The sequence below is a fragment of the Ciconia boyciana genome, chromosome 2 (assembly GCF_034638445.1).
Source record: "Ciconia boyciana chromosome 2, ASM3463844v1, whole genome shotgun sequence".
Taxonomy (NCBI): domain Eukaryota; kingdom Metazoa; phylum Chordata; class Aves; order Ciconiiformes; family Ciconiidae; genus Ciconia; species Ciconia boyciana.
This window is the reverse complement of record NC_132935.1, coordinates 3,194,530-3,219,829: the sequence shown is the minus strand read 5'-3', so window position 1 is coordinate 3,219,829 and position 25,300 is coordinate 3,194,530. Positions and strand designations below refer to the sequence as shown.

Here is a 25,300-nt window from a genome sequence, read left to right as displayed (position 1 = left end):
TTAGTTAAAACACAGCAAATTGCCAGTAAGTTTGTTTCCCTCATTTCTGAACACTTACCATATACAAGAGCAAATGTGAGCATATGTTGACTTCATATAACACTGGCTCTTATAAAAAGAATTAATCTAGCAATAATAGGCATAATAATAGAGATACTGCTGAATGCCCTACCAGTAACATTAGCAACATTAGCAGAGCAGAAAAAGACACTCAAACAGGACGCATTTTAGGCTTTACAAATCCCAGAATCACAAAAACACTGAGGTTGGCAGGAACCTCTGGAAATCATTTAGTCCAACACCCCTGCTCAAAGCAGTCAATTAAAGAAGGTTGCTCAGGGCCATGTCTGCTTTTGTATATCTCCACGGTTGGAGACTCCACAGGCTGGCTGACCAACAGTACATCCATGTACCCTTATACTGGGGAACCCAGCACTGGATGCTTTCTGAAGTGTTGAAAACATTTCCTAAGAATCTACTTCTCCTGAGGCTAATTGTACAGTAATTTATCTGCTTGGGTCCTGTTGCAACTCTAGTCCATCATACCAAAAGGTCCGATTGCTTCCACCCCAGTTTTAAAGACCTCAGGTTCCCTACTGGCAAATTTAGAAAATGGTGCAAAATGAATCCATGCCCTTCTACTCAAGTTTTTTATGAGAATATAAGTGGCATAACATTTAATCATATAATGCAATTGCATCGCATTAATTTGCAATGAAGCCTGGGAGTCCCATTGTGAATTCTAGAATATACCAGATTGTTGAATAACTGAAGAAGTAGGAGAAACAAAAGGTTTACAAAGCTGTGAGAAATCATAATAAAACAAAAAACAAAACCCCCAACCAAAGACTGAGTAATGTATCACAAAATATGCTTCATTCATTCACTTGTCAAGCATAATGAAGCTTTAATTATGTATGGTATTATTCATAACTTGTAAATACTGCAGAATATTTTGTAAAAGCAATGAAGTTTAAGTAACTTGAGATTGCACTTGAACACTGTGGTAGTAAATCATTTGCAGGAAATGAGGATAAATTAGTTGTGATTTTTTTGGGTGGGGAGTTTTTTGGGTAAAAATCTTTGAAAGGAGAAAGTTAAAGTTTAGCAAAATGTGAAGAATTGAGAATTAACTTTAATGTATTGTTCTGCTCTCATTTAACTGCTTAGTAAAAGATGATTAAGGAAAAATTAAACAAACAAATAATAATATTAAAAAAGCCCAGAATTCTTATTTGTCTCTCTTGGCTAAATTGCCACTGACATCAGTCTTCAGTTTCTGTTACTTGCAATATAAACAAAATTCTTTCTACCCTTCTGACTTTCAGTCAGTCTGTTTTATTTTGTTCAGCTTCTTTTACAGCACTTTAAGTGAACGCAGCTTAAAACTCATGAACATGTTTTTGCATGTACATTTGGGTGGATAGAGGTTATTGCAATATATTGAATTATACATGCCAACCCCCCCAAGTATTTCCATTGGAATACAACAAGTAGGCAATTTGGCCTAAGAAAGATCATATGATATATTGACTCCTCATAGGATCTTCCTCAGCTAATTTAACCACAGGGAGTTGGGCTGTCTGCCTCCTCACCCCTGGATATTATGAGAAGAAGGGAAGAATGAGAAAGGAAATTCAATGCTGTATATGAACGGTGCTGTTTCAGATTTGCCATTTATATCCAGGTACTTGGGATGAAACAGCCATCTGCTGCTGCGGAGTATAGATCCTTTTCATAACATTGTAACAACACTTAAAATCATTGTTTAGCAAATATGCATTAGTTAAAGCCAGCCGCTGAGTTGTTAGGAAGGAAAAAATGTGACTACTGTATTTAAGGAAAAACAAACAGGAGTGAGTTGTAAAGCACAGAGCACAAAGCAATCTGACCTGAAGCAAGGAATCTGTTGAATAATTTAACCTGGCAATGTGAAGTTTCAAAGTCCCTGATATATGTAAGCAAAACAAAAGAAAAAATGGAAGAAAGAAAAATAGCCAGAAATAAAGACTTTCCATAATGGAATATACCTAGGAGCTATGTTCCTGTTCCTTCTTCCCAGGTTAGCTGTCATGAAGTATCTCTGAACTTGCCAGGCATCAGAGTTTGTTAGCAAAATCAGATTGCCTTTGGTTTCCCATGTTTGCACGTACTATGCAGAACTCACAGTGAAATACAGCTCCTCATAAATCCCTTTGACTCCCAGAAACTGGGAGTACAACAGCCAGCTATCGTTCCAAAAATGCTGTCTCCCTGCCAGCTAACTAGGCTGGGGTTTCTTGGGTTTTAATCAACAGCAGCCTTTCCTGTCTGGCAACAATTCTCGCCCTACATTCGGCAGCAAGAGGGAGACAGATTTAAACTGTTTCATCTAAACCCTCTTTTTTTTTTTCCAAAGGAGAAATTCATCGTACAGATTAGTATACAGGATTTAATGTCATCTGTGCTGGAACAAAAAGAATTAAGACTAGTAACTGGCAGTAACTCAAGATGACCAAAAAAGCAGAGAAGTGCCAATAAACAAGTCATGCAGATGAGAAAACCAGAGAAATGAAAGAGTTTGGGACCCTAAAGATCTGGAGGATTAACTCTCACTAGAAAAAGTTAGCTTGGAAATTTCTTAACAGAAAGTACTAGGTTAAAATGGCAGGATTATTTGAGTAATTTAATCTGACTCAGGAAGTGAATAATGTCACTGCAAAGTACTGAGAGAAAATTTCCCATTTTTTACTTTAACAAGACCACAGTTTCAGCATTTTAAAAATTAATCTGAGAGCAAGTTGGGTTGTAAAACCCAGACATTGTAACCAAGATGGAAACCACCTAATCATAAATCCCAGCAGCCCACTTCCCCATGGGACAAACATTACTGAGGTATTTTCCCAGACAGCAAATAAGTAAACCTCCTCTGTCTTCCACTCTCACGTTTAGTGGGATGAAGATTCATGCACATTGAAAACTTCTAACAGCCCTAACTGTAATGATATTCTCAGGACACTTCTGTATTCCAGCCACGAGAACGACATTAAATAAACCAGAGAGGGGAAACATGCTCTCCTCAAAAGGATACAGAACAAGCATGTGCTGTCAATAATTTCTCTCTCACATTTAGCCAGATCCCAGCATCCTTTATCAATGTCAGCTCAGGTCCTCAAGGGAAGAGTCACACTTATTTCTATGAATGTTTGCCTCAGGTTTGTATAAAAAATGGGTTCAGAAATATCAGTGGTCTATCCTATTTAGCACGTGTGCTTTTGTGTGTACTTACAAACCATCCATCAACTTTTTTGAAGGACTACAAATTAACTTCTAAATTAATTGCTGACTCAATGTTCAGGAGATGCTGAATTCTACGAGTGAGGTCTCATTCTGCCCCACGATCCAGTCTGCAATAAGCAGCCAGGAGAGCTATAAAACAAACCTGAAGGAGATTCTGAAAGATGTAATATAATGTCCAGGTGTGTAGTTCTGTATATGGAAGCACTCCAAAACAAAATAAAGCGAAACAAAACCATAGTGCTTGTTATCTTGGGGGGGGGGGGGGGGCGGGGACGACACAACAAAAAAAACCCCAAAAGATAAAAACCCTTTGTAGCGTCTGGCATGTTTTACCAAAGAGATCCTGAGATGCTTCTTGTGTATTGCCCCATCTGCAATACCCTTGGGATATCTCCTACCCTGTGGTCCAGCATGTGTGAACCACAGATCCAGAGCACACAGAAAGATTAATCAAAGCATGTTGTTTGTCTATCTCGATTCTCTTCTGCTAGATAAGGGAAGGAAGGGAAAGGTAAAAAATCATATAAAAAGTGAGCAAGCGTCTCTGATGCTAGATGGGCAAAAACTAAATCTTGCTGCAACAGCCTCTCAACAAATATTTTTCTCTCGTCTGTGGCTGGGGAGAAAAAAAATGACATTCTATAAATCAAACTGATTCAGCCTAAGCAACAACAGACCAGCAGAAAATTGTTTTGAGGGCAGAAACTATCCAGAACAGCAATTACAGACTGAGTTAGATCTCCTCTGGGACTGAACGACAGCTAGTGTGGGGAGTTTCTCCCTTTTGCTCACCTGTGGACGCTTCCTCTCTGTTTTGCTGTCTTAGCAGTCAGTGTTGTCTCAGGAAGTGTAGCACTGCACTGCATAATTAAAATAGTTGTGCCGAGCTTTAGCATGCTAATCCAGAATCTACCTGGGGACAGCAGGCTCAAGAAACACAGCGTGAACAGTGTTCCTGTCCACCAAAAGCCAAATGGAGTGGCTGTGGAAAGTGAGATGCCTCAAGCTCATCAGGCGGAGGGGAGGCCATTGCAGAGGGCACCTCAACAGGGATGAATAAAGAGATCCTGGAACCAGCCAGCTAGTAATATTATACATCGTGCCCTAAGTGAGAAATAACCCAATGACATGTTCAAAGTACCATGCCATCTTCAGTGCAAATTTCTGTGTAGTGGAGAGGGCAAGGCTGGTGGGTGGGAAGACCAAATTGCTCTGCATATTTGAAAAAGAGGCAGAAACAATTTCTACTGAAGGACTGGCAAGAGTGGAAAAAGTGGCAATGTGTTTACTGCAGCTCACTTGCCCTTGTCTACCGTATGGATATCTCACAGATCAGATACACATGTGGTTACTATTTATTTTAATGATCTACTTGAATGAATTGGACCTAAGACCTCCAACTCACCTTCTCTCCCACCCCCAGTGTGTGTCCTCCCACCAGCAGCAATCTGAGCATGAGCGGGTATGGTGGTCAGTTCCCTTGGAAAACTCCTCCCAGCCATCAAACTGCATTTGAAGACATGCCTTGACAGCCTATGTTAATGATAGGCATCATTATCACTGATACTGTCTAAAATGTGTGAGAGGCATGCGGGGGCAACAGGACATTACTGTGAGATGTGTTAATATCTTTTAGCCACCTTTTGCACTACACCCTTTCTCTGAAGCTTCACAACCCTACATCTGGATCAGATTGCCTGCAAACATGCTATCACTGTCTCCCACGTACTCTATATCCCTCAGTGTTTGCCTTTATAGAGATTGAAGACTGTTTACAGCAGATATTTTCTTTCACAGGAACTTTATCAGTTCCAAGTCTGTGCTGAAGGTCAGAACTGGACTGTAGTCTCAGGGAAATATAATAATGCAAATGATAGGAAGAGGTACTTTGCCTTTTTAAAACCCTTTAGATCTGGAAGTAGAAGATGTGTTAATGGAGGAGGTCTTCAATAGTTCTGTTTTTAAGTAGGTATCCTCACTTTATATTTGGGAAAATGTGGCGTACAATAAAGTATCAAAGAACATGTAAATAATTCTTGTTACTAACCACGATTTTGAATTTCAAATTAATTTACATCCAAAATTTCATTTAAATCCAGCAGTTTGTAAAGGTATGTGACTTCACATATGCACATACATGTGAATATTTATACAGGCACATATACACAAGTATTCTTGTGTACCACAAACACACCCACTTGTATAAATAGTAACTGTATATATAGATACACTAATAATTTTAAAATCTAACTTGCCCCCAACATACACCAGGTGCTGAATGAGCATTTGAGGCTTAGCAGATTGCAGAGATACAAACACAGCCTATTTCTGTCTACAGTATCACAAAACAGACCTTAAATCTCAGGCTTTTTTTCCTGGCTAAACACTTTGGTGCAAGATAAGCATGAACACCGATACATTCTGATAACAGGCAAGCAAACAAGAAAACAAAAAAAAATTGGTTTGCCTTGCTTAGTTTTCATTTAAAAAGCTGCATTGATTCTATTTTTCCTTCAAGTTAATGGCACGATAGTTTGATATCAGGCAGAGCAAAGGCAAGAATAGCTCTCATCAGAAAACCAAGAGGCAACACTTGTATGGGGAACAAAGAAATTATGCAACAAAGTCAAGGTGCAGAGCAAATGGAGAAATATTTCAAAAATTATCCATGATGGAGGAGAGCATGTGCATTTCTGTATTCTGCAGTGTACCAACCTTCCTTCATCCCCACCTCAATCGTCTTCCCCTACACACTCATAAAGTCCCTGATAGTGAGTTGCACACAGAGGGAAAGCTGAAGGGAGATCCACAAACCACTTAAATGAAGAGGGAAGAGATTTCACCACTCTCCCAAGCGTGAGGGAGAACATCGGCTCTGCTCTCCAAAAGGGGGCAATGCCACAATTTTATTTCCCCTCTCTCAGTGTCTGACATTACTGCACTTTGTTAACACAGGTGGTGCAAGTCTCTAGGATGTTATAATGCATATTTGGAAGCAAAACCACCAAAAATGTATTAGACTGGTTGCATCTAATACTTATTCTTTACACTTCTTAGGTTATGCATTTATTTTGTGAACATTACAGAAGAAAGTACGTGAACCCACACTACAAATCCAACCTTTTGCTCTCCCACAACCAACTTTCTAGCTACTTACCACTAAAGAAAGATCAATATCCTTGTGTTTCCAGCAAACTCATGGGTTGTATATCAGACTCGCAGGCTAGAAATATTCCTTCTGTTTTCTGCTATGCTAGAAAGCTTTCTGTGGGATTTTTGGCCAACTAATCTGTCCCAGCTTCCTCGAGTTGAATTAAGGAATCCATCCCAAGGTAAATTCACTTACATTTACAGATAATCAGACGGCACAACAATAAATGCATGAAAGACACAAAAAGAATAAATACCAATAGACATAATGAAATGCTTGACATTGTGGCTTTCATATTCTAGAAATAAAAATGCTTAGTGAAAAAGAAAGGTTCTCCCAATAGAGAATGTCGTTAGAAATTAGATATAGGTTGCAGCTTAGGGTTTGTGAAATTTGCTGGCCTGACACCCTGAGAGTGAAAATGAAATACAACACAAAATGTAAAAATAAAAGCCATGCCAACCAGAGAAGAAATGTCCACCCACAATTACCCATAGCCTTGTCTGAGAAAAGGCTTTTATGAGCAACAGGTCACTTGGTTCTTTCTGCAAGAGCTGGACAATAAACAGACCAATTAGATGCAACTGTTATGGACTGGTTCATGATGTGGATACCTGTCCACCAGGAACTATTAGTCTATATTACACAGTTATCTTGTATCAGCTTCTAAACCGCTCCAATGAGCCATGGGTCTCTTCAGCAACAAACTGCAAAAAGTAAGAAACATGAGTTCTTACAGCAACCTATGAAAAACTTTTTTTTTTTTTTTTTTTTAAATATATATACAATAGGAATGCTTGTTGGGACACCCTGTTTTAAAAAAAAAAGACAATAAAGTACATTTAATATTTACAGTTATACTTTTTTGTAGCTGTTCAGAAGAAGAAGGTCTCCTGAGTACTAAGTCACCAAAGATATGGAAATCCATAAGCAAACTCCAAACTCAGTATCTTACACACTGACTTTTCCTTTAGCATCTTCTGCTTTCTGCCCCAGGCTGCAATGTATAAACTAATACGAGTAGTGAGGGAAGTAGCTGTAATCTATCACACTGACTGATACCAGCCCCAGGAAAGGTAGTTTATTGCGGGCAGTATGTTATCTTCAAAAATAGAAACTGTGCAAAGATTATGACAAAAACTCCAACACTTTCTACACTTTGTTTGCAGCACTATTAATTCTTCACTCTGGATTTATTTCCATGAGGGTCATGTAGCCAGAAAAATACAATGGAGGAATTAATTTTCTTTTTAGGAGTGTTCTGGGAAACCAAGCAATTAGAGCAATCTTAAGCTGTCATGTATTATCAATTGCCACTCAATTATTTTACTTAAATAAAATACTGATTGCAGAGTCTGATCTGCAGCTATCAACTGAGTGATTCATTTAGGTGCACTATTTATTCTTGAGAAATTAAAAAAGAATACCTAACTTTAACTGAAAGGGGAAAGACAAAGGGACAAGGGAGAGGAAAAAACTGGAAATAGGTAGTATCTATTCAGAATTCTCTGCTATGTTGCCAATTCTCAGTTTAGAAATAGAAACTACTGTACTCGGTACAGATTTTGAAGATAAGTCAGTCCTCTTTACAAGTGGAGGCATGTTTTTTGGTGCAGAGAGGAAGTTGTAATCTCTTAAAGAGGTCACTGACGGTCGGAAGCTCTTGTCCTCTATCTTCAGGAGACTGAAGGGGCACAGCCAAAAGATGGGGTATAGCTGTCCAGGTCTCCAAGGGCTGCAGATAGCACCAGCTCCATGAGTAACTACAAATCCTAGGTCTACCCAAGGTTCATGTGCTCCTCAATGCTACAAACTGGGCAAAGAGAAGATACATGCTCCATACAAGTGAAAAAAAAAGGCTCTGCCCTATATTTCCCTATGCATTTCAAAAGCAAATGCTATGTTCTTTGTAGACTATTCCAGATTTTGGCTCTGTGGATTGCAGCCTATGCTGTTGACACTTATCTTGTATATTTTTAGTCAATAATGCAGAGTACCTAAAAGGCACAAATGCTGAATAAAGGTATCTGAGAGACAATTAATCACAACTACAGCTAAAAGGCTTATAAAAGAAAGGTTTGATGGCTATCACTTCCAGTAAAAAGCAGACTTGCTGGAGCTGACTCTACAAAACAACCCTCACATGGATTTAGTCTCCATTCTCTGCATGAGAGAGCTTCTTTTTTAGAAGTATCCATTATATCCAAAATGATTAATCTCATTGTTCAAGGATTTTTTCTTAATGTTTAATTTATACCTATCTGTCCTTAGTTACTACTTGGTAATTTGTTACTACCTTCAACCTTAATATCTTAAATTATTCTACCTCTTTTACAATGCTATTACACATCAAGTATTTCTACGTAGTCATCATGGCTTAACTAATCACTGCTGCACTTTCTGAGCCTGCAGTTGGTAAATTCCTGTAATCTCTCTTCATAAATTATACTTAATACTTCTTCCTCATTTCTTTCCTTCTGGATCACCTCCAAATTTCTAATAGAAAAAACAGGCCAAAAAGCTCTCATTTCTTACATACCTTCCTATCAGATAAAAGGTGCCAACGTCTAAGGCAGACACTAAAGACTGTATGACAGTATGCTTTACTTTCCAACTGTCTGTATTTACTTTCCAGTTAAAAATTTCCAATTTCTGGTTAAAACTACAGCATTGTCTCACATTGAGTCTTGGTCTTCCTATACCTCAGAGGTACCAGCCATTCTTTGGTGGGTGGTACAGTCTGAATGGTCTAGAAAAGTTGTTCTAGGTCGACTTTTGCAATAGGCTTTGAGATTCTCATGGGAAGACTTTGGTGTGTCTCTATAAAGACATTAGAAAGGTGCAAATCCTTAGGTCCCACAATCTCAGAGTCACCCAGAAGAAAAGTTTCTCTAGTCTTTCTCAATAAGCACAAGAGGGAGGCAGGCACATTCAGAAAGTAGTTAACATCTTTGGTATTTAAATAGAAGTGGGATGAGTCTGAGACATTGTAGCTAGCACTGCAAAGGGAGAAAGAGTCCTCTGAGTCCTTTTTCCCAGAGTGAAAAATGTGGTTCAGAAAATGCAGTTTGGTCACCCAGCCCTACAGACAACATAGCTGTGTTTGCACACATGAGCATAACTGTACTGGTCTGGGTATCGTGAGCTGGATTATGATCCTGTGCCAATCTAAAATTACATGCAATTGATTCCACAGTTTCTGATTAAGGTATGCTTTAGCACTCATAATGCCCTGCACTGTCCAAGATGCAATTTACTTTCTGTATCTCAACCAGTTCCTGAACATCTTTATTGATCTTCCTTAAACAAGTTTTTCAGAGGGACCTGGACAGTCTGGAGAAATGGACAGACAGGAATCTGATGAAGTTCAAGAAAGGCAAATGGCAAGTCCTGCACAAGGGGACGAATCACCCCATGTACATGTTGGGGACTGACCGGCTAGAAAGAAGTTTAGCAGAGAAGAACCTGGTGGCCAACCAGTTGCATATGAGCCAGCAATGCGGCAAAGAAGGCCAACAGCCTCCTGGGATGCATTACAGTATAGCCAACAGGCCCGGTGAGGTGATCCCTCCCCTCTATTTGGCATTTGTGAGACCACACCTGGAGTACTGTCCAGTTTGGGGCTCACCAGTACAAGAAAGACATTGACTTTACTGGATTCAACTTTACTGGAGTCAACCAGAGCACCATCATCATATTCAGGGGTCTGGAGCACATGGCATATTTCAAGAGGATAAGAAAAGCTGAGAAAAGCTGGGTTTGTTCAGACTGGAGAAAAGAAGGCTCAGGGGAGACCTTACTGTTGTGTACAACACCTAATGGGAAGCCACAGATGGAGCCAGTCTCCTCTCAGTGGTGTACAGTAGAAGGATAAACAGTCGCAGGCACAAGCTGAAACACAGGAAATTCCAACTAAATATAAGGAAAAAAAAATTCCCTTGAGGGCATCCAGACACAGGAATAGGGGCCCAATGCATTTCCCCTCCAAAATAGCTTGAGTTATTATTTAATTTAACTTGGGTCTTTTTTGCTTGAAGGTCTCATGACGCTGACTCCTTCTCAAAGGAAAATCACATCATTACCCATCCATATCTTGATCAATTATCTCTTGTAACCTAGATCACAACCAAGATCTCAAGAACTTCATTGTAATAACCTGTCCCATTTTGCAGAATTGTGACCTGCAGACTATCAACAGATGCAGGTAAAAGCAAGTGTCTCGCCTACAAAGAAACTAAAGGCAATGAGAGCCTTCAGGGGTTAGAGTGCTGCTGGTGGTCCATGCAGAGTGGCACTGCTAGCCTTGGGGAAAGAAAAAATGTTATCTCAATTGTGTGCAAAGTCTGCATCATGAGTCTTAAGCTGGGCACAACCAGGAGCTGTGTGAAACTCCATGGACCAGACTGTGGACCTTCACAGCAGGGCCTCTCCCCGGGAAATGAATCATTTCACAACATTTCCCGAAAAAAAACCCAACTATTTTTTTTTCTTTTTAAGCAATGAGATAGCTCCCAAAGACAGCACCACAAATTTAGGAAAAATAAATATATGTTGTATTTTCTAGACAAGCAAAGGAAACAATGTTTACAGACTTTTGAATGATACTTCTCATTTATAATGTAGACAGAAAAAGGAAAAGTACCTTTTATATACACATTGTTTTACACAATGAGAATCCTGATGTCCTACAGATAAAGTCTTGGGCAATGAGAGAGGTAAGTCACACAATGATAAGTTGCCCGCACTGTTTCATCTAGAAGTTCCGAGAAGGTAGGAAGAAGGACTGGTCTATGGTATTGTGAAGTCCCACAGAGACCATTTCTGTTGAATTATTTAATGCGTGTATGACAACACTTGGTTCTATGTCGTGAATATGGGAACTATAAGGACAGCTCACTTTGCATTTTCTAATGCAAGATATTATAGCATTTCAAATACCCCAATGCCTTGAGAAAGGGAAGACATGTTTGAAAGCCAGTGGATTTAGCCCCGTTAAAGGTCTTATAGTGATAATGCTCATTAGTTTGCTGAAGATCTGTGGGAAAATACAAGAAATTGTAAGAATATTGGCAACGTGGTCATTTGTGATATCAGTGTTACAGTCCTAATAAACAAATATCCTAATGCATGATAAAACCTATGGCCGAAGTTGTTCCTTCTATCCCAGGCTGGCCAGGGAAACCACCTTTAGAGAAAATAACAAGCACATAATGTTTATTATATATAGTGTGAGGTACAAAGCCCAAATAGAGCAGCACATATTTTTTTTACTTCATTTTCTCTTTATGCCTTATTCTGAAATGCCTGGGATTTCTCAGGTTTTATTTTTCATAGAATCATAGAATCATTTAGGTTAGAAAAGACCTTTAAGATCAACTGTTAACCTAGCACTGCCAAGTCCACCACTAAACCATGTCCCTAAACACCACGTCTACACAACTTTTAAATACCTCCAGGGATGGTGACTCAACCACTTACCTGGGCAGCCTGTTCCAATGTTTGACAACCCTTTTGGTTAAGACAGTTTTCCTAATATCCAATCATCTAAACCTCCCCTGGCACAACTTGAGGATGTTTCCTCTTCTCCTATCACTTGTTACATGGGAGAAGAGACCAACACCCACCTCACCACAACCTCCTTTCAGGTAGTTCTACAGAGCAATAAGGTCTCCCCTGAGCCTCCACTTCTGCAGGCTAAACAACCCCAGTTCCCTCAGCTGTTCCTCACAACACTTTTTCTCTAGACCCTTCACCAGCTTCGTTGCCCTTCTTTGGACACGCTCCAGCACCTCAATGTCTTTCTTGTAGCGGGGGGCCCAAAACTGAACACACTATTCAAGGTGTGGCCTCACCAGTGCCAAATACAGAGGCACGATCACTTCCCTAGTCCTGCTGGCCACACTATTTCTGATACAAGCCAGGATGCTATTGGCCTTCTTGGCCACCTGGGCACACTGCTGGCTCATATTCAGCCGACTGTCAACCAACAGTCCCAGGTCCTTTTCTGCCAGGCAGCTTTCCAGCCACTCTTCCCCAAGCCTGTAGAGTTGCATGGGGTTGTTGTGACCCAAGTGCAGGACCCAGCACTTAGCCTTGTTGAACCTCATACAATTGGCCTTGGCCCATCGATCCAGCCTGTGCAGGTCCCTCTGTAGAGCCTTCCTACCCTCAAGCAGAGCAACACTCCCACCCAACTTGGTGTCCTCTGCAAACTTACTGAGGGTGCATTGATGCCTTCGTCCAGATCATTGATAAAGATATTAAACAGGACTGGCCCCAATACTCAGCCCTGGGGAACACCACTTGTGACTGGCCACCAACTGGATTTAACTCCGCTCATCACAACTCTTTGGGCTCGGCCATCCAGCCAGTTTTTTACCCAGTGAAGAGTACACTCGTCCAAGCCATGAGCAGACAGTTTCTCCAGGAGAATGCTGATGAAAGCGGTGTCAAAGGCTTTACTGAAGTCTAGGTAGACAACATCCACAGCCTTTCCCTCATCCACTAAGCGGCTCACCTTGTCGTAGAAGGAGATAGGTTTAGTCAAGCAGGACCTGCCTTTCATAAACACATGCTGACTGGGCCTGATCACTGGGTTGTTCTATACACGCTGCAAGATGGCACTCTCTCTGCTCCATAACCTTCCCTGGCATCGAGGTGAGACTGGCAGGCCTGTAGTTCCCCAGATCCTCCTTCCAGCCCTTCTTGTAGATGAACATCACATTTGCTAACCTCCGGTCAACTAGGACCTCCCCGGTTAGCCAGGACCGCTGGTAAATGATGGAAAGTGGCTTGGTGAGCACTGTCACCAGCTCCCTCAGTACCCTTGGGTGGATCCCATCCAGTTCCGTAGACTTGTGTATGTCTAAGTGGTATAGCAGGTCGCTAATCATTTGCCCTTGGATTATGGGGGCTTGATTCTGCTCCCTGTCCTTGTCTTCCAGCTCAGGGGGCTGTGTACCCAGAGAACAACTGGTCTTACCATTAAAGACTGAGGCAAAGAAGGCATTAAGTACCTCAGCCTTTTCCTCATCCTTTGTCACTATGTTTTCGCCCACATCCAGTAAAGGATGGAGATTCTCCTTAGCCCTCCTTTTGTTGCTAACATATTTATGGAAATACTTTTTATTGTCTTTTGCGGCAGTAGCCAGATTAAGTTCGAGTTGGGCTTTGGCCCTTCTAATTTTCTCCCTGCATAACCTCATGACATCCTTGTAGTCCTCCTGAGTTGCCTGCCCCTTCTTCCAAAGGTTATAACCTCTCTTTTTCTTGAGTTCCAGCTAAAGTCCTCTGTTCAGCCAGGCCAGTCTTCTTCCCCGCTGGGTCGTTTCGGCACATGGGGACAGCCTGCTCCTGCACCTTTAAGATTTCCTTCTTGAAGAATGTCCAGCCTTCCTGGACTCCTTTGTCCTTCAGGACTGCCTCCCAAGGGACTCTGTCAACCAGTCTCCTAAACAGGCCAAAGTCTGCCCTCCGGAAGTCCAAGGTAGCAGTTCCTCTGACCCCCCTCCTTACTTCTCCAAGAATCAAAAACTATCATTTTGTCATCGCTGTGCCCAAATTGGCCTCCACCCATCACATCACCCACAAGTCCTTCTCTGTTCACAAACAACAGGTCCAGCGTGCACCTTCCCTACTTGGCCCACTCACCAGCTGTGTCAGGAAGTTATCTTCCACACACTCCAGGAACCTCCTAGACTGTTTCCTCTGCGCTGTATTGCATTTCCAGCAGACATCTGGTAAGTTGAAGTCCCCCGTGAGAACAAGGGCTGCGATTGTGAGACTTATCCCACCTGCTTATAGAATATTTCATCTGCCTCTTCATCCTGGTTGGGTGGTCTATAACAGACTCCCACCATGACAGCTGCCTTCTTGGCCTTCCCTCTGATTCTTACCCATAACCACTCAACCCTACCGTCACCATTGTTAAGCTCTAGACAATCAAACCACTCCGTAGCATACAGGGCTACCCCACTGCCTTTCCTTCCTTGCCTATCCCTTCTGAAGTTTATAGTCATCCATTGCAGCACTCCAGTTGTGTGAGTCAACCCACCATGTTTCCATGATGGCAACTCTATCATAGTTTTCTGGCTGCATAATGGCTTTCAGCTCCTCCTGTTTGTTGCCCATGCTGTGTGCACTGGAGCTCTTATGTATACACATTACCAGCACAAGATGAGATGATGTCTGACAACCCAAATCCAGGAATCTTATGTTCATCTCAGATCAGCACTGTGAATTACAATACTATCCAATAATTAAAATGACAGTTATGAACAACAAGCAGCTTGCTCTCTGACCAAAGCAGCTATCATTCAAACAATTAATCGTTCATTTTACATTGTCAGTTTTGCTTATCTGTCATTGGCAGATGGGGGAGATGCTCTCACAGAAAAAAGTCTAGGTCATTTAAGTCTCTAAAGGAAAGAGCTACTATTTATAGAGCAGAGTTGGTGGATTACATGTTGATGTCTGCTACACCTATATTTACTGCTCATCGAATTGCCCTGGGCTCCCTTCAGAGTCAATGGAGAGCCAACAGTGGGCTTGAGGAGTTTAGATTAAGGGTTAGATATTTTCAAACTGTCTGGTACTCATAAATACTAAGTTGAATTTTTTAGAGAAATAGGTGAAACAACCTTAGAGCTGTTAAGTCTGAAAATTCATGGGGAATCAGGTGAATATCCAGAAGACCAGAAAAGAGAGTGTACAGTCTGAACAGAGCAAAATCCAAATGTCTGGGAATTAGATGTCAGTCATCTTAACGTCAGCCCCGTGCAGCCCCCAATGGTACAGATGATGGGACAAATAATCAAATGTATGATTTGCAGTTGCACAAAACTCAGCAAGAGAATGAACAGCAACAGGTGTGCAATTATCAAAACCACCTAGTATCTTTCTAGGGCAGACCAACACACCTGAGGAAGGGGAGAAGCAGCAGATGACAAATACACAAGCAGGGCAAACACAGTCTAGGCAAAGAATTCTAAAATTGGCTGGAATACCATATTTAAAAACTAATTCTCCATTATTAATTCTCTTAGGTACTAGACTGGAAGAATTCACTGAGAGGAGTTCAGCCTCATGAAGTTCAACAAGGCCACATGCAAGGTCCCACACCTGGGTTGGAGTGATCCCCAGTATCAGTACAGACTGTGGGATGGATTGAGAGCAGCCCTGTGGAGAAGGACTTGTGGATACTGGTGGATGAAAAATTGGACATGAGCCAGTAATGTTTGCTTGCAGCCCAGAAAGCTAATCATATCCTGGGCTACATAAAAAGAAGTGTGGTCAGAAGATCGAGCAGGTGATACTTCACCTCTGCTCTCATGAAACCCCATGTGGAGTACTGCATCCAGCTCTCCGGTCCCCAGCACAAGAAAGACATGGACCTGTTGGAGCGGGTCCAAAGGAGGGCCATGAGAATGGTCAGAGGGCTGGAACACCTCTCCTACGAGGAAAGGCTGAAAGAGTTGGGGTTGTTCAGCCTGGAGAAGAGAAGGCTCTGGGGAGACCTTATTGTAGCCTTTCAATACTTAAAGGGGGCTTCTAGGAAAGATGGAGAGAGACTTTTAACTGAGGCCTGTACTGACAGGACAAAGGGAGACAGTTTTCAAGTAAAAGAGAATAGATTTAGATTGGACATAAGGAAGACATTTTTTACAATGAGGGTGGTGAGACACTGTCACAGGTTGCCTAGAGAGGTGGTAGATGACCCATACCTGGAAACATTCAAGGTCAGGTTGGACAGGGCTTTGACCAACATGATACAGTGAAAGATGTTCCTGCTCATGGCGGGTGGTTTGGACTAGATGGTCTTTGAAGGTCCCTTGCAGTCCAAACCATTCTATGATTTCATGAGTTCTTCATGGGTTTGTCTGGATCCAGGACTAACTAATATGTTTCAGTAATGGTTTGGGTGATGGAGTAGAAAGGACAGTTACTAAATATGAAGGTGCAGTGAAGCTCAGAGATATTTTGAGCCTGTCAGATGATACAATTAGGTTTCAAAGTGATCTTGTTAAATTGGGGAAACACTATAAGAAAAAAAGGATGTAGTCATATAATGAAAATACAGAATTCTACAGTTAGACATAAAGAACAGGAAACAAAATAAGTCCTCAAAAAAAACCCAACCAACAAACAAAAAAGCAGTGAGGGCTTCTAGGGGCAAAGGTTGCACTTGTGACATGAAGTATTGTGTAGAATTTTGAGCAATAAATCTCAGGCGGACCACCTGGAGAAAGTTCATGGAAAAGCCATGAGAATGATAAAAGGTGTCAGAAACACACCCTGAAACACAGTAGTGTGTTTTCTAATGTAGAAAAGGGTGGTGGTGGTGGGACACACATGATAACACTTTTTAAATAAGTGAAACTGTTGCAAATAGGAAGGGAATAAGCTGTTCTCCATATCTGTCATCCATGGGACAGAAATTCATGGGATTAAACAACAACAGAAGACATTTATACAAGAAACTAATGATATGGGTAGTTGATCCTGTCTTTGAGCTGAGAGATGGATTTGATGATGTTTAAAGATTGCTGTTAACTCCACTTGTCTAGTATTCAATGCAATCAATACAAACCCTTGAAATCAGAGATAGACGGACTATTTCAGACAGCAGCCACAAACTTCCTATCAACTCGAGTCACTAAACTGATTAAAGCACACACCTCTCCTTCAGCTCTTACATGTTAAGACAAATCCAGCAAATCTCTGCTCTGCTAAACATCCCTGTCCACAAAAATAAAAGGCAAAACTCAATAAGCTTTAACCAACTTATCAATAGCAATGAAGACATTTTCTGTTATTAAATAGCAACAGATAACAATCAGACAGCAGCGTCTCACCTCTTTAGCATGGAACAATAGCATCTGCAGGCAGGGAATCCTTACAACAGTGTGCCATCTATCAGCTGTGTGTAAAAACAAGCCACAACCAGCCCCTGTCCCAAAGGCTGCATTTAGAAACCATCAAGCACATCTGCAGTGACAGACCAGATACTCCTGTGCTTATAAAACCACTAGTCACTCAGCAGAGAAGTAAGTTATCCTGCCTTTGTTCCCACCTGCATTGGCCCCCCAAGGAAATACTAATTTAGAAGAATTTGGATTAATCTCTCCAGTTTATTCGAAAGTTTTAAGCATTTATATACAGTCATGCTCACCTTGTGTTCCCTGAATTCAGATCAGCTTTCAATGGACTGTTTTAAATTTATTTTAATTTGCAAATGAGGCAGGTGAGGGTCTCGAGTTGAATGGGGGATGGCTCAGCTCCTTCCCAGGAACACACAGGTGCCTCTGGCTCAGAGAGTGAAGCATTAGGAAAGCTGGATGGATCTAGGGGTGTGGGATGAGAAGTGGAGGGACTAGGGGGTTGCTTTCAGACAGAAGGTACCTCAAAAAGGCTACTGTTAAGACTGCAGCTATTTTTTTTTTTTTTCATTCAAGGTAGATTGGCAAAATGAATAATTTTCCAGCACAGAAGACTTTAAGCACTATATCTATCATACCACATATTATGATATGTCACAGAGTAGATACATATATATTTGACTTTTTGGTAATACTAGGTACTATCAGCATACTTATATCACTCCTTGGTGAACAACATTGAAGAACCACTGAAGTAGTTCAAACACTTCTGAAGGAGAGAAGAAACAGAGTCATTGGATTGTTTTTTAGCTGGTGACAGCCAATAAGTTCTCACTGTTTGATGACTATTTGGCATGAAGTGATGGATTGAGCTCTCTGTCCAGTCCTTACCAACCACTGGTCATGTGTCAGCAGGACCTGTGGGGTATACCAACAGTCAAACACAACTGCAGCGTTTCCTTAGTTGCTAACAGGAGGGGGCAATTTAGAACAAAAAAAGAACAAAACTTTAGTTTCCTTAAGCAAAACCAAAAAGCATAAATTGCATTTGTTTGTTGATGCCTGGATAGTTATAGATACTGACAGCAGACTCATTTATCTGATGAAATCTCTTACAGAGACCTTATCCTGCAAGACCCAACCCATGCGTTCCTCAAGGCACACTGGCTTATCATTGTTTTCCACCACCAGGAGGCTGGATAAGGCCTTGGCTCTTGCTGAACATTGATGAACACATCCTCTTTGCTGTCCCACAGATCAGGGCTGTATTTCTCTACCTTTCTGAAGCTGAGCTGACCTCTGAAAACACCGGCGATGTGCTCTGCTTCACTGTTTTTGCCCTCCAGCCCTGAAACATTCCCCACCTGAATCTGGCTGAGCTTTTCTCACTTGTACCCATACCAAGTTTTCCCTGTGACATGGGGATAAGAAGGTGGTGGAGACACCTTGCCCATTGCAGCTTATCCTCCCCAAGTGCCAGAGGCCATGAAAGCACTCAGAAAACTTTATTAGTGGGTGCACATCCCAGATGGCACATACAGTCCTTCAGCTCCTCACCAGAGCCCAAAGGATCCTTTACATTTGAGCTGCCTCCATGAGCAGCTACTGTCCAGCCAGCCTCAGCTCAGCCGAAAATCAAACTAATATCCCTTTGCATATTGTGCCTCTGAGAGACCCCAAGTCATGCCTGTAGACTGGCTGCTGCCTTTGCAAAGCATACACGGTCAGGAACCAGCCCCCCTTTCTCAGCATCATTACGCACTGTTACATTTCAATTTATTGGACTCTCAAAATGGTTTATTACAGGACACTGTTTCTGCCCTGATTCCCACCCTTACATGTGCACTGAACCCTCACCTCTGTTTGAAGCCTCTTTGGGTTTAGTTTTGTATCTTTTCATTGTTTGTTTTTTTTTTTTTAACAGAAAATAGATTGCTATAAATTTTGTGCTTTCAAGTGTTTAGTGACAGAATGGAGTTGCCCTCAGTCACATCTGTTTATCCTGGTAAGCACATTTATAAAGTTATTTCCCATCCTCGTTATTCTGTCAATGGCATTTCACACTGTAGCTACTTTAACGTAGCATTTTATCTCTTGTCCTGAGGGCTGCTGACAGCTGCCAATTCCAAGGCTTCCTTCCAATCTTAATTTTCTTCTTTTTTCTTTTTATTTTTTTGCTCCCCCCATCTTTTCCTTTATTTCCAAGGTTTGTGGGGCTGTGAGAAGAAAGGGGAGTTAGATGAGTGCAATGAACGATGACGATTTCCTCTCCCTTTTAACACAGAGACATTATAATCCCATAATGTGAAGCTGCGTTACGAAGGAAAAGTTAAACTTCAGCTGCATTTCAGTTGGCTATTAGACTTTTCACTTTCTCCTGATAAATTCTCTATTAATGCTACTGGGTTTAAATTTCCCTGCTCCCTTGCTGTGCAGAAATTGGATTGTTCATCTCCCAGGGAAGCTACTTTGCATTCTTGCTTGCTGTGATCTTCCCGCCATCCAGAATTACCTAAATCAAACCAGAATAAGCTACAATCCGGCTCAAGCCATAGGAAAACAGGAATTTTACCCAAGGAATTATACACGCATCTTAGTCCATCTTGAGACAGTTCCTTTCTTGCCACAACACCTATATTTCCATCCAAGAAAAACACCACCGACATGAGGGAAGAACTGAATAGTTTGTTTTCACTAAAAGAACGGGAACCGAAACCTGATCCTATTGAAGATGATAGTCACATTTCAATTAATTTCAGAAAGCTCCCCACACCACTTCTCACCCAAAATAGAAATGTCCAGACAGAAGCTTGTTTTCCAGCGGCCATAAAGAGATATTTCACTGTTACAGCAGGACTGTTTTGCAGCCTTCCAAGCAGCAAGCATGAGCTATAGCATGAAAGAAGCCACAGGGTTAAATCCTTTACTGGGGCTAAATATTTTTTGTTGTCTCAGACTGAGCTTTGCTCATGCCTTAATGGTAACTCAATGGCCCAGCAAAGAGACTTGTAAGTAGCAAGACAGCATCACCACTGGGAGCCTTCATAAGGCTTAGAAGATTATAAAAACTCAATCCTTTGGGCAGGTGGGACCAGAGCATGCATCAAGGGTTGGTGTAAATGTGCTGCACACTACACAAGTGAATGATGCTCAAAGGCTGCACTTTGAACCATGTAGTAGACATTATTCATACAGGCTGGCTTGCAGACACTGTCCCACAGTGGTTCTGCCAAAGCCGGGTGCGAGGGCAGGACCGGGGGTGCCACTTTTGTATATGTGTTTCCCTCCTTAGCACTCCACTTGGAAATTATATACAGGTCTCTCCTGTATATCTCCCAGACTTTGGATATACATACATTCTTCAGAAGTGCAAGTGGACAGATTGATCTTTTATTTGCAAAGTAAACTCTGCAAATCCTTTAGGTTGCAAGTCTTTTAGATGACAAAGTCACAGTAGGAAAATGTGTTTTTTCAGCTCTAGAAATCTTAGCCTGATTTGAGATACTGCTGCTCATTTGCAAGGTCATATCAAAGGATGTGTTGCACCATTCTCCAACAAAGAACAAGATATGAATTTCATCCTGATGTGAGCCAACCTTTCTGTTGCTCACATTTTCACTTAGCTTTCCTAAGTTGTAAAAATAAATTTCTTCTTCTGATCTGCAATTAACATTAGATTCAACTTTTTTTCCAATAGAATTGATTTTTTTCCCATTTTGTTGCTGGAATGTACTGTCATGTTGGTGAAAGGGCAACTTGCCAGAATATTACTTAGATAACCCTGGCATGCTTAAATGGAAAGCTTTTCATTTGTTCAATTAAAAGTAAGCATCAAAATCAGGACATTGTTTTTCTTTAATTTCATTATCACAGACTGACAGTTTATAAATGCATTTAGTCATGCAGTCATCAGTCCATGATTATCGAGAGAATGCTATGCCTCTTCTCTCTAACTACAGAAGACCCATCATGACCAAACTGTTGGGGTAAATCAAACAACGTGGATATTAAAATACTACGCTGCACTCTTAAGAGTAAGCAGAAAATGAAAAGGTTAAGATTGGTCTCTGAAAAACAAATACCTAAAGATATAAGATCAAATTAGAAAAGCTTCAGGTGTCAAAAGCTTCTTAACTTACATCCAAAATGAGAAGGTGATCTAAGAGATGGGGATGACAGAAGAAGGGTTACAGCACTGCCATTCAAAAAGAAAAGAAAAAAATCCACAAAAATAGTGTGTTGTCCGAACAGTCTGGTCAAGAAGAAAACCATAGGTATCAGTGATTATGGATGTATGTCTGAGATTGTGAGATAAACAGCACTTCCAGTAAATGAAGAGAAACAGGCTGATCATGGGTCAGCTCATGGTAGAACAGATATCTAAAATCGCATTAGATGAACTGTGTCCTAAAAGTGTCTTCTCATAGATTATTTTGAGACCTTAAAGTCAGGTGGGGACATCTACATCCTGGAAACCTACAGCTAGGGAAGAGGTACCTCGCTCTGGGTGACAAGATGTCCTAATGACCTGCAGTATCCAACAGCTGACTTGCTAACAGGAACATCTCATCTCTATTTAAGAACAACCCCTGTTGCGCATTGCCCGTTACAAATAACTGAGCTTTACAAAAAGTCTTGGGTGTTTGAATGATGAATAGAGTAATAAAACCTTACACATCATGGTAAAATGGCTAAACCAGAACAAAACAACAAAACACATGCAAGGCTGTGATAGCCTGGTCCTTGTAAGGAAAATCACAGATCACTTATCCCTTGCAATTCTTTAAATTAGTCAATAGCTCAGTGTTAATGAAAAAGAAGCTGTAAAACAGTTGTTTTAATTCTTTTTCAGATTGTAAAGGTCTGTGATGTTGTCACTCCTGAGGTGCTGTTTCAATTCTTTTTCAGATTGTAAAGGTCTGTGATGTCACTCCTGAGGTGACTGCAGAAGATAACTACCATGGAGTGAGGTACAAAACAATGTCAAGTGCAAAAGCAGGTCAGGAGAAAGAAGAAGGAAAAAAAAAACCCCAAACCTAAAAGGAGGTCAGTTTTCATCATGACAAAAGGTTAACAGTCAGCTGCCTCCAGGCATTTTTCTGGATTCCCTGTTGTTAAATATATTCATTAGTGCTCCAGGAAGGGTAATCAGTGGTGGAGGGGAAAAAAAAAGAAATCCTAAAAAACAAGACCAAAAAATCTCCATCTGTCATTATGATGATCCTGCAAATTCCACGTTAACATGAAAGCTCTATTCAGGTGCAGAAGACTGTAACCTTTGGTTAGCCCCCTTGGGGCAGAAATTTGATATAGAACTGTCAACAAACCCAGGACCACTTAAACTGCCTCGTCTGGAGGGTACATAGGTGGAGGAGGCATAGATATCCAAGCACATATGGCACTACATGGGTTACACGTCAAGCCACTGACTACCCTGAGCCCTCTGCCAAAATCTTCAGGTAAGCCTTTAGACTGGAGGATGGCAAAACCTGCCAAGAAAAATGAAAGACGGACCTGAGTCAGTAACTGGCTGTCTAGTGAGAAGCAGGGTGTCTCCAGGCCCTGGGGAGGACCTGGCTAATCAGAACCAGGTCTCAAAATACCCTAAAAGGTGGCCAGACCAACAAGACTGAATTTGGGCAGCTCAGCATGGACCTTGTGGGACAGGCCAGCTGGATGGTAAAGCCAGATTGCACCCAGAGTGCAATGCCCAGTGTGTAGGGCAGCAAGGCTACAGTTGCCTAGAAGAGATGGAACAGCGAATAAGATAGACCTGGTACACAAAAGATGTAGAAGTCAACCACTGGGGGCAAAGCACAGAGCAGAAACAGACTGTACTTCTGTAGTCAGGCTTGCCAAGACTGGAAAGGGCTGTTACAAACATCAGAGAGACCTAAGCACTTTCAATAATATGACAGTGAATGATGTTCAACACAGATGAATGCAAGTGTAAAAGGGCAAAATTAAAATGGCTTGTACAGCTCACATGACTCTACATTTGGCACACGAGTTCAGCAGACAGACTCAAGCAGCCCGAGGAAAACCGCTGCTTAATGCATTGATGCCTTCCAAAATAGCAAACAAGATATTAGGAAGCACAATGAACCAGGCAATAAATAACACAAGGTTGCCAGTCTGGCACCACTTACCAGCTCCAGCCTCACTTAGAAGGAAAGGACTAATTTATCTCTGTGCTAATGCAATATGCTCAGTGAGTGCCAGCACCTTTGTTGTAGACGGGAACAATGTGGCAGAGGCAGGTGGCACTTCAGTGGCACTCCTGCCCCCAGATCTCAGAGGATGGGGTCCTGCCTCACCTTGTTTGAAGGTCATCGAGCATCAGAGAGCCTGCAGTACAAAGCCATCTGCTCGGCCACCCCCTCAGCTCAACCTGCCGCAACGCGGAGCTGTCCTGACACCCACGGAGAAAACCCACCTGTGAAACAAAGTGCTGGCTTCTCACAGCTCTTCCAAAGCTATTGTGGCAGTCTTTTTGATGGCACACAACAATAGATGCTCTAACTCCACAGGCATCGGGAGAAAAAGATTAGCAAGAGGTATTAATATAATAGCGTTTAACCCAAACCTCACCACACCCACACAGAGTGCTGCAAAACTAATTAATACTGCTGTTTCAGGGGGAATGGAGGGATGCAGGAAAGAAAAGAAAGCTCAGACAGAGCTAGATTTGAAGCCAAGACTGTTCACCATGGTATAATAACTGCATGCATCTCGTGGGGATGCACTGGTGCCCTGGGGACATCAGAACTGTAAAAATGCATGATATGGCCCTGTCCCCAGTTAGGAGGTGATGATGCTACCATGATATTGGAGATATCCATCTTGTCCCTCAGCCTGGCCCAGACCTCCTCTGTGTTGCACAGTTTCCAGCCCCCAATCCTCCTGGGCTGCCCTCTGCCCGCAGCAAGGACTGCGATCCAGTGAGGCCTTCCCAGCCCCAGCAGCACACAGCAGGAAGGAGCCAGAAAGATGCTCCATCTGACAGCTTTTCTCCCCCAGCAAAAGATCAGGGTAAAGTACCAGTGTCACAGACATGGGACTGGGACAACAGGGAACGACCACTGCACCCTGATATAGGGAATAACATTGTATCTTGCGGGAGGGACAAGGAGAGAAAAATGTTGAAAGATGCTCTAGCGTGGCAGGATCTGTTTGAGTGTGGTTGTAAAATACCTTGTGCTTCTGCAGAAACACCCAGGGGAGAGGAAAGCTGTGCATGAAAGAAATGCTGTTCACGCTTTTCTTTGGAGGTGTTTGAAAGTCATTCAAAATGAGACACCAGTTCAGGTACAGCTCATAGAAATCAGCATTGAAGTCAGTTGATCTATACCAACTTCCAGTAGCAGAGTATTTATCCTATAAGCAAATTAGCTCACTCATCAAATTCCTACAGTGTGTTTGGGGGAAGACTACCTATATTTAAAACCCACTGATTTATGACAGACCCTCCTTAGGTCTCTTTCCTAGGAAGTGACGTCTCAGAAGAAGTGATAACCTTTCTACTGTTGTCCACATAAAAGGAAGGAAGTTCTTCTAAATCTTAATAGGCAAGTTGTAAAAAGTTGTGACATTCAGCAGCACCTGGAGTTAAATGGGAAGACTCAAGACTAAAAGACACAGAGTCCTTAATCCTTAGATAGGGAGACAGGTGACTGGTAGAGAAATGCACAGCTAGTTCCCTGTTTGCATTTAAAGCTCTTTATTCACTGCCTCAGCAATTCCACTGTGGCATTCATTTTTAATGCTTTATTTTTGCAATTTGACTTTCTAATGGCAACACCTGAAGTCACCTTCCATAACCCTTCACAGTGATATAAATTAGAAAGAACAACAGAGGAAACAACTGAAGGAACACAGCTTATCCCTGTCAGACCTCAGTAGGACATGACTCCCTCTTAAGTAATCAGCACCAATGTGCAAAGGTGCAGGATTTCCTTTTATGTCCTCCAGGTACACCCAGGGTTAGAGGACC

At 41.7% G+C, this 25,300-nt stretch overlaps 1 protein-coding gene across 6 annotated transcripts in view; it reads right to left on the bottom strand.

Annotated features, from left to right (window-relative positions):
- The window catches only part of TSNARE1 (t-SNARE domain containing 1), a 503,856-nt gene that overhangs the window by 206,734 nt on the left and 271,822 nt on the right, over positions 1–25,300 (bottom strand). The window lies entirely within an intron of this gene.